The sequence below is a fragment of the Mastomys coucha genome, unplaced genomic scaffold (genome assembly GCF_008632895.1).
Source record: "Mastomys coucha isolate ucsf_1 unplaced genomic scaffold, UCSF_Mcou_1 pScaffold5, whole genome shotgun sequence".
NCBI classification, from domain to species: Eukaryota; Metazoa; Chordata; class Mammalia; order Rodentia; family Muridae; genus Mastomys; species Mastomys coucha.
Window position 1 is genome coordinate 26,628,975 of NW_022196911.1, and position 8,052 is coordinate 26,637,026.

At 47.0% G+C, this 8,052-nt stretch overlaps 1 long non-coding RNA gene across 1 annotated transcript; it reads left to right on the forward strand.

Moving 5' to 3' along the window:
• Nucleotides 1-843: 843 nt before the first annotated feature.
• LOC116078818 lies at nucleotides 844-4,094 on the forward strand. Its single transcript, XR_004113642.1, has 3 exons — nucleotides 844-953; nucleotides 3,270-3,408; nucleotides 3,796-4,094. It is a non-coding gene; the product is annotated as an uncharacterized LOC116078818 (long non-coding RNA).
• Nucleotides 4,095-8,052: the final 3,958 nt, after the last annotated feature.

An 8,052-nucleotide genomic window follows, 5' to 3' on the forward strand; every position in this document is an offset into this window, starting at 1 on the left:
GCATGAGTAATAATGAGACCCTTTGTGATTCACCCTGAACCAAAAGGAACAGATCTCAAAGATTTCACACTATGAGGATGAATGCACACACGCAAAACCATCCGCATCAGTTTCAGTTGGGAAAACTGATCAGTGTGTCAAGATGTATAATATGGTGGCCATCTGTGGAAGAAAGATGGATGGAGAGAGAAAGAGAGAGAGAGAGAGAGAGAGAGAGAGAGAGAGAGAGAGAGAGAGAGAGAGAGAGAGAGAGAGAGAGAGAGAAACACATAGAGGGTATGCATGCTGCCCTGATGTTGCTGGGGAGAGCAGGAGAGGAGAACCTTCTCAAGGTCCGGATGGCTATCTGCCTTACAATTTCTTCCCTTCCCAGGTTGGCCTCTGTCGCACCATACTGCCAGCCTCACTGGAAGACACATACTTAAAACAGATAATCTCCTTGAAGAAAACACCCACAGAGCATTTGATGTCTACTCTCACACTCAAGTCTCAACTTGGAGTCCTGGAGTCAGGTTCAGACTGACCTTATCAGGTTCCTGCGATGGGTTATTTAGCCCCTCTAGCAAGAAGAATGCTGACCCCACAAGGCTGCCGGGGGAGTCAACTGAAGTGCTGGATGCTATGTGTCTGGCACGTAGTAAGTGCTTAATGGATAGAGTTATAATTATCCCCTAGCTTAGCTTCCAGCCCATCCCTGAACCTGTCACACCGGTCAACTGATGTCACAGTCTGGCCAGCCAAGCTTGGGTCATAAAGTGGCATTCTGAACTGACTGCAGTAAGGACTACGCACTGCAGAAAAGGGGAAGGCAGAGGTTCTGAGCAGGAGTAGATGATGGTGCCTTAAAAGAAGGTGGTGACTGTAGTGTCAGGTTCGAGAATCCCAAATTGTGCTTCCAAATCGTGCAGGAAGTAGGAAGTTCTCATCTGCTCCAACAGCTCCTTCTCTGTGGGGTAAGGAAGGAAGATCATAGGATGAGCAGCATCTACCCGCAGGCCCCCTTTCCTACACCAGGCCAGATCACTGCCTGTTCTCATGTGCTGCCCTGCACCTTAGCAGCCCCTCAAAGAGTGCATACTGTTGTGTGAGAAACAGGTTCAAGAGTCCCCTGCCAGGCATGCTGACTGCAGGCCACAGACAGTCCTTAGGGCACACTAGAGACTGTCTAGCCAACCTTTACACCCATCCTTGATTGCAAACAAGTCCTTGGGTTTCAAAACAGGAAGTAACACAACTGGGGTTGCTGTTCTTCCTGGTGACCGCCCTTCCCTGTAGCCCCTCCCCCACACAAACTGTTCTTCCAAGGGCAAAAAAGAACTACTCTCTCAGAGCCCTGGGCCAGGAGACACTTTGGGCAGGGGCAGCAGGCAGAGGCTGAAGGCAGAGGAGACAGCACAGCCTATCTGCAACATGGCCTGTCACCTTTGCACGAGGCAACATGAGGCTTTGAGAAAGGGAGCACCAAGGGTTTGAGAAGGGAAGAGATGTGACAGGCATTGTGAATTGGCCACGAGGACACTGGAGTAAGAAACCATGGAGATTGTTCCCAGCAGTTTTGAGAAATGGGCATTTTGTTTCCCATTTGTCACGATCTAAATTACTACAAAGGCCTAGGCTTTCTTGGTCGGTCTCCCAGCTCACTCCTCCTTTGCAAGAGCCTGGGACTCCAGCTGATTGCCTTTCTCCGCACTGAGTTGTATGAACCAGTGGGAAAGCAATCTGAGACCACCAGCATCCACTGGCAGGAGATAAGAATAGCCTTCTAACCATGTACACACAGGCACATCCACATGCACTTTGCATATTGTAGCTGGTAATGGAAATGTCAGGGCTTATCACTGTGAGCAGGTTGCCATTCATCACAGCCATTCCCCTCTTAAATTAGGACAGTCTAATTTCCTTGAAGTCAGTGGCACCTCTTATCGGTTTCATCTTGCTCACCCAAAGCGTGGTAAGGCTCCACTATCTCACGAGTGGCAGGTGCTCTCGTAAGGTGCTTTAAATGGAAATGAGATGGACTGTATGTTTTTATCTGCGTGCCACAGTTCTTTGAAATGTAAAGGACAGCCTCATCAATGTTAAAGAGCTGCAAAGTGGAACAATTCCTTGAAACTCCAAAGGGACAGAAACATTAGTTTGAAAGAGTATGAGTCCATGGTATTCATGCTCATACACAAAGCATGCATATGAGAGCTTCATGAGAGTGTGTGTGTGTGTGCACACACACACAGCGTGCGCGCGTGCGCACGCGCACGCACACACACACACACACACACACACACACACACACACACGCACGCACAAACCTCTGTTTCCTACTTTGACTTTGATGAGCACCTGATCAATACCCAAAGGTCTCTCCAGCCTAAACTGAAGCTTCTCTTGCCAGAAAACCAAAGTTCCCATCCATTAATCATTGTCTAGTCCCTACCAGGCCAAAAATAGACCATGTGCCTGTAAAGATGTCTCAGGAAGCTGCCAGGGGTTTCCGGGAATAGCTAGTGTGAGCGGGAGAGACATAAATTATCATGAAATGGAGAAGAAGAGGCCTAGAAAGTGGAAAGCCGCTGTCGGTGCCTTTATCTAAAACAGTCTGATTTGGGGATGGGGAGACGAATAGAAGTCATAGTGAGGACGGTGCTACTTCCTGGTTCACCCTGATTTGGAATTCAAACAGTGGCTCCCTGTTTTTGTCTTCTCTGAGAGGCAGGGTATGATCCTAAGTGAAGCATGCTGACCAACCCAAAGTCACTGGCTCTTGGTTTGTTGGTGGGTCAGGAATTCTCTGGAACCCCCGCTTTTGTTTTGAATTAGTCCTCTGAGAGCTTGGCACTAATCCTCCTGCAAGCATTCAAGCAGAGTGAACTGGAAAAATGTCAGGAAGAACACAGGGACATATAAAGAGCTTAATTAATTTAGTGAGAGGGTACTCTCCCCCCGCCCATAACTCAAGCAGGCTTTTATTGGCCAGTTTCATGGTTGCTGTTTTGTTCTCATGCTAACTGATCAGGACCTTGTGGGTTATTAAAGAAGACAGTCAGCCTGACAAAGATGGGTGTGTTCTCTTGCTTTAAAGAGGTGGGAGAGCATTTGTTCACCTGCTTGTTCAGTCATATTAAAGGACCAAATCCTGAGTGTCAGCACAATGCTGGTATTGTTACCACAATGCTGTAACCCAGGCTGCCCACGACTGCCCATGGTGCCCATGGCTGCCTATGGGTAGCCAGGCAGTAGAGCTTTTAATTTCGTCACTCATATTTTGTTTCCAGCATGGCATGGAGTCATGTGAGCTGAGCTGGGCTCTATAAGTAGAAATCTCGTCGTCTCTCCTCCTTCTTGGACAATTCCTCAAAAGGACCAAAGGACCTCCTCCTACAAGGAAGAGGAGCGGTTGGTTTCAACATACGGGTGTGTCATGTTTAATTCCAGCCCCCAAGTTGCCCTGGCATCCCTCTGTCTTATGATACACATCTTGTCATGAAAAGGAGGGCAAGTGGTGACACCCATTGTGGTCCTGTGGAACCCAGGCTGTGTCTGCAGAGGTGTCCTACCCCATTAAAGAAGCTTCCATGTCTCTTATGACCCATGGAGGAAACCTGGACGTTTTCTCTGATGTCCAAGCCTGTTCCCACTCTGGCCACAAACAATTTCCCACTCCCTTCCCTTTCCTTACTCCACCCCAGCTAGACCCCAGGTCCCCAGAGTGGCTTTTGATGGGTTTCCTAATGCCTATCTCTTTGCTTTAGAGCATCATTCCCTGTGTGTATCAAACAAAAAACTCCTTCCATCTTTTAGGGCAAAGCTCAAATGACATCTGCTATAGGGACTCTCCCTTGAAGACTGGAAAAGGGGCACTGAGACCACCTCAGTAGAACTTTATGTAGTTGCCACTGGCTGAAGCATTTAGAGTGTGGATGTGCCATTTATAAGGGCTTTCTCCAGCATCCCAGAGAAGACTCTCCAGAGCTCCTGCTGAGGTTCACACAGTGAGCACTGCCTGAAGAGTGAGTACACAGTCAGCCTTCAGTGTGTTCAGCCTAGCGGCCTCAACTACAGATTGAAGTTATTCAGGAAAAAAAAAATGTGTTCATATTGAGCATGTGCGGGCTTTGCTTTTTTGTCATTGGTCTCTAGACCCTATGGTACAACAGCTATTTTATGGCATTCTGTGCTGTCCTGGTGTCATGAGTACTATAGAGGTGGTAAATGGTACACAGCTGATGTGCATGTTATATGCTCACACCACACTGTTTTACAACAAGGACCAGAGCTACAGCAGATCTGAGGATTCCTGGGTCTCCTAGAACCAGTCCCCTGGGGTAATCTCAGATGGCTTTATCAAAAATACCTAATGCTAAGCTTACCCCAAATCCATGGTATTGGAACCTGCACTCTGACCAGATCCACAGGTGTGGCCTTTTCTCTGTGACGTAAGCACTTCCTAAGAGGGTCCAAACATTATGAAGACCATCCTTAATTCTTCCATGCTACAAGCCTATTCAACAAAGTTAGCATAGGATGCTCTTGGTATCACAGATGCCAGGGTCTGGTCTGATCCAGCAGGGACAGGGTAGGCCCCAGCACTGTGTGTCTTCAAAGGAAGGATGATTAACATGTTCGGTACTGGAGATGACCATTAGCCCAACTTGCTAGTCAGACTTGAGTTCCCTCTTAGACTCTCCCAGGCTTCTACAGACCTACTGCTGGCCTGACCCCTGAAGGTCTGCTTCCATCGTCGAGCTGTAGTGGAGCTGAGAATTTGCATTCTGTCAGGTTTCCCTGTGATGTTTGTGCTGCTGTTAGGAAACCTGATGAGAGCCACTGGCTGACACAGGAAATACCTGGTGGGTGTACAATGGAAGGGAAGATTAGGAAGGCGTAGACACCAGAAATGTCTACTGGTTGGTTTGCTTCTCAGCTGGTGGGTATTAAGCCATTCTATATTTTAGGCCTTGCTGTGTGTGGCTGACTGAGCTCAGAGGGATGTTTCTTACTCTACATGGTGGAGTTGAGAGTATTCATGTGGATACCTTTTTCTGGAACTGACTAAAGCTACAGTGACCAAGATGACCTCCCACCTTTAAGGTTCTTCCCCAAAACTGCCATTCAAGTGGGAGAAAGCATAGGCTGTCCATCTTTCTATGGCTGTCACTTTGATACATTCTGTTGTCAAAACAGAAGTCTCAGAGGAGCTTAGGCCAGGTGAGGCAGGACTTGCTGCCCAATGGAAAGAGGGGGAGCTAGTTCATTGCCTGTGTGGTTAGTATGTTTCAGGGGGCAAGTCAAAGAAGCTGATGGAAATACCTCAACTAGACCAGGGTAGTAATCTCTGCTACAGCTATCTGTCCCTCCCTGTGCTGGGCCATCATGGCTAGGGATTTTGTGGTGGGCACTGGCACTGGCTCTGCTCAGCATTGTTGTCTGCTTGTAATGTCGTGTGTGTGTGTGTGTGTGTGTGTGTGTGTGTATGTGTGTGTGTGTGTGTGTGTGTGTGTGTGTGTGTGTGTGTGTAGTGATCCAAGCTCCCCTCCTAGACTAGATCATCTATTTGCTACAGATGGAAGGGGCTCTTGGGAGAATCACATTTTGAGTATAAAATATTTGGAGGAGACCTCTAGAAGGTTCCAGGTCTGAGATAAGAAGGATCTTTACTAGGACAAGACAAATTGTGGTGTGTCCCCACAAAAATAAAACCTTTCTACTTAGAGAAATAGCTTTTAGAAGTGAAGGAAATGGGAGAAAGGGAACTGGGTGATGGTAACACAGGACTCCATCAATGCTCCATTCAACTTGAAGCCGTTTCTAGCCACTGTTTGTGTTAAGCTGTTTTGGTGCCCTTTCTAGGCATTGTGACATCTATTCCTTTGTAGCTGTTCATTGGTGGCACCATCCTCCTCCTCCTGCAGGTGACCTTACTGAGTTTCTGAGAGTAGAACTTTGCTACAGTCATGATGATGAGCTAACTGCTAAGATTCAGACCCAGGGCTTGAAGCCACAAATCCCTTCCATGTTTCTGTTCCAAGAAATTCTTCCAAGAAAGAATTGTACTAAATATTCTAAGAGGTCAAGGGGAGCCGTAGCATAATTTAGATCAACATGACTTAAAGCATGAGAGTTTAGTTTTTTGTTTTGTTTTAGAAATGTTAAGTTCAGCCCAAACCAGAATCAGCAGGTGCATTTTAACAAGGTCTCTTTCACTCAGAGTTGATGGAAAGAACCAAGACCCATAGAGTGGGAGACAAATAGGCAGGGGTCACGTCTTGTCTATGACACAAGTTGTTATTCTCTGAGCTGCAGTCTCTGTTTCAGTCAAATAATGGTTTTTAAAAAGTGCCCATTGCCCAGGATGACTGCCAACATAGGACAAGTCAATGCCTACAAGGAACTCAGTTGGCAACGTGGCTTTCTGCTAGTGCAGTGTGAACTACCAAAGTACTGTGGGAAATAACAACCTTCCCGATCAGCCAGTCAGATAGTTCACAATTTTCCATGGGAAGAATCAAACATACACAACACACACACACACACACACACACACACACACACACACACACTTATGTGCTCCCCTCCCCCCACACACACACTATGGAAGAAAGGGCAAGACTTTTTTCTTGAGTAACCCAGAGAGCAGTAAGAAAGGGAGGGGAAAAGCCAAGAGGAAAATGACAGCAGCTTTTCTCATGATGCTTCCTCACAACACCTGTGTCTGGCCAGGTACAAGCTGTGTGAGAATGTGTCACAAGGAAGGGTGACAGTCTTGCATCTTAACTAAACCATAAGTCAGGAACAACAGCAGCTGAAGCATGAAGGTGAAAACACACAAACACTCAAGGCTCATTCGGGCCAGCATACACTCCCTCCTTCATCTCCACTGCTGCTTATGGAAGGAAGCTGGGGTTGGATCACACTGGGACAACGTGGAATTGGAGCTGGGTCATCAGAACCATTGGTGACTACAAGGATGACTGGATCAGGACTCACAGGAGACCAAATGCTGACCAAGCTCAGGGATGGGGAAGGGCGAGAATGTAGTGTTTAAGTAGGAGGATGGTGAAGATGGTAGGGTAGACATTATCAGTTAAGAACGGAATGGCTGGTACGACCTCTGAGATGTGGATGCTGCAGATACCACATGCTAGGGTAGCATCAGGGTCCTGAGTTATAGTAATAGCATTTACCAAATCCTCTCCTACATCTTAGTCCACTTTCCTTGCTGTGATAAAAAACTGAGGCTAGATACCTGATGAATGATTTTTTAATTAGATCACAGATTTATGGGCTAGAAGTTCAGTGAGATGGCCTTGTTTGTTCTGTCTCTAGAGAGGGTGCCCTTGGTAACATCATGGCCTATGGGTTCATGGTGGATGACATCAAGCTGGGAGGGAGGACTAACAAGAGTCCCATGGGAGCTACACTAATTCCTTCTAAGGACAATAACTTCCCATCAGGCCTCACTTCCAGATTCACCATTCTCAGGATCTGTTCCTGTACATGAGCCCTTAAAGTACATGTGCCAACCATATTCTTTAAATTATAGCAGCTTGGGAGCACTGTCTCCTCCCCCTCCTTCTCTTTCTCCCCTCTCCTCTTCCTCCCCTTCCTCCTCTTTTTCTTCCTCTTCTTCCTGTTTCTCCTCCCCCTACTCTTTTTTTTGGGTTTGTTTTAATTTTAGTTTTAGAAATACAGTGTCTCTGTAGCCCAGGATGACCTAGAATGCTCTATCCCCCCTGCTTCAGCCTCCTGGGTGCTGGAATTACACTTGAGCTCTTGTACCCAGTGTCTCACTTCAGCCTCACAGCATATGTAATTGGTACTCTCCTCCAGATGAGAAAACTAAATAATAGAGATGTATATACTATTTGCCCAGCATCACCTGATCAGTTAGCAGCAGAGCTAGACTGTGTGGTTCTGGTGTCTAAGGCTCAGAATGGTTCAGTTAGACCGCTAATCCACTTGCCATCAATGCTCTCTATCGAGGGCAATGGACGTGTGACTGGACCAGTTTGTCTTAAAAAGTATGGGTGAGGAAGAATCCGGGACTGAGGGGATGGC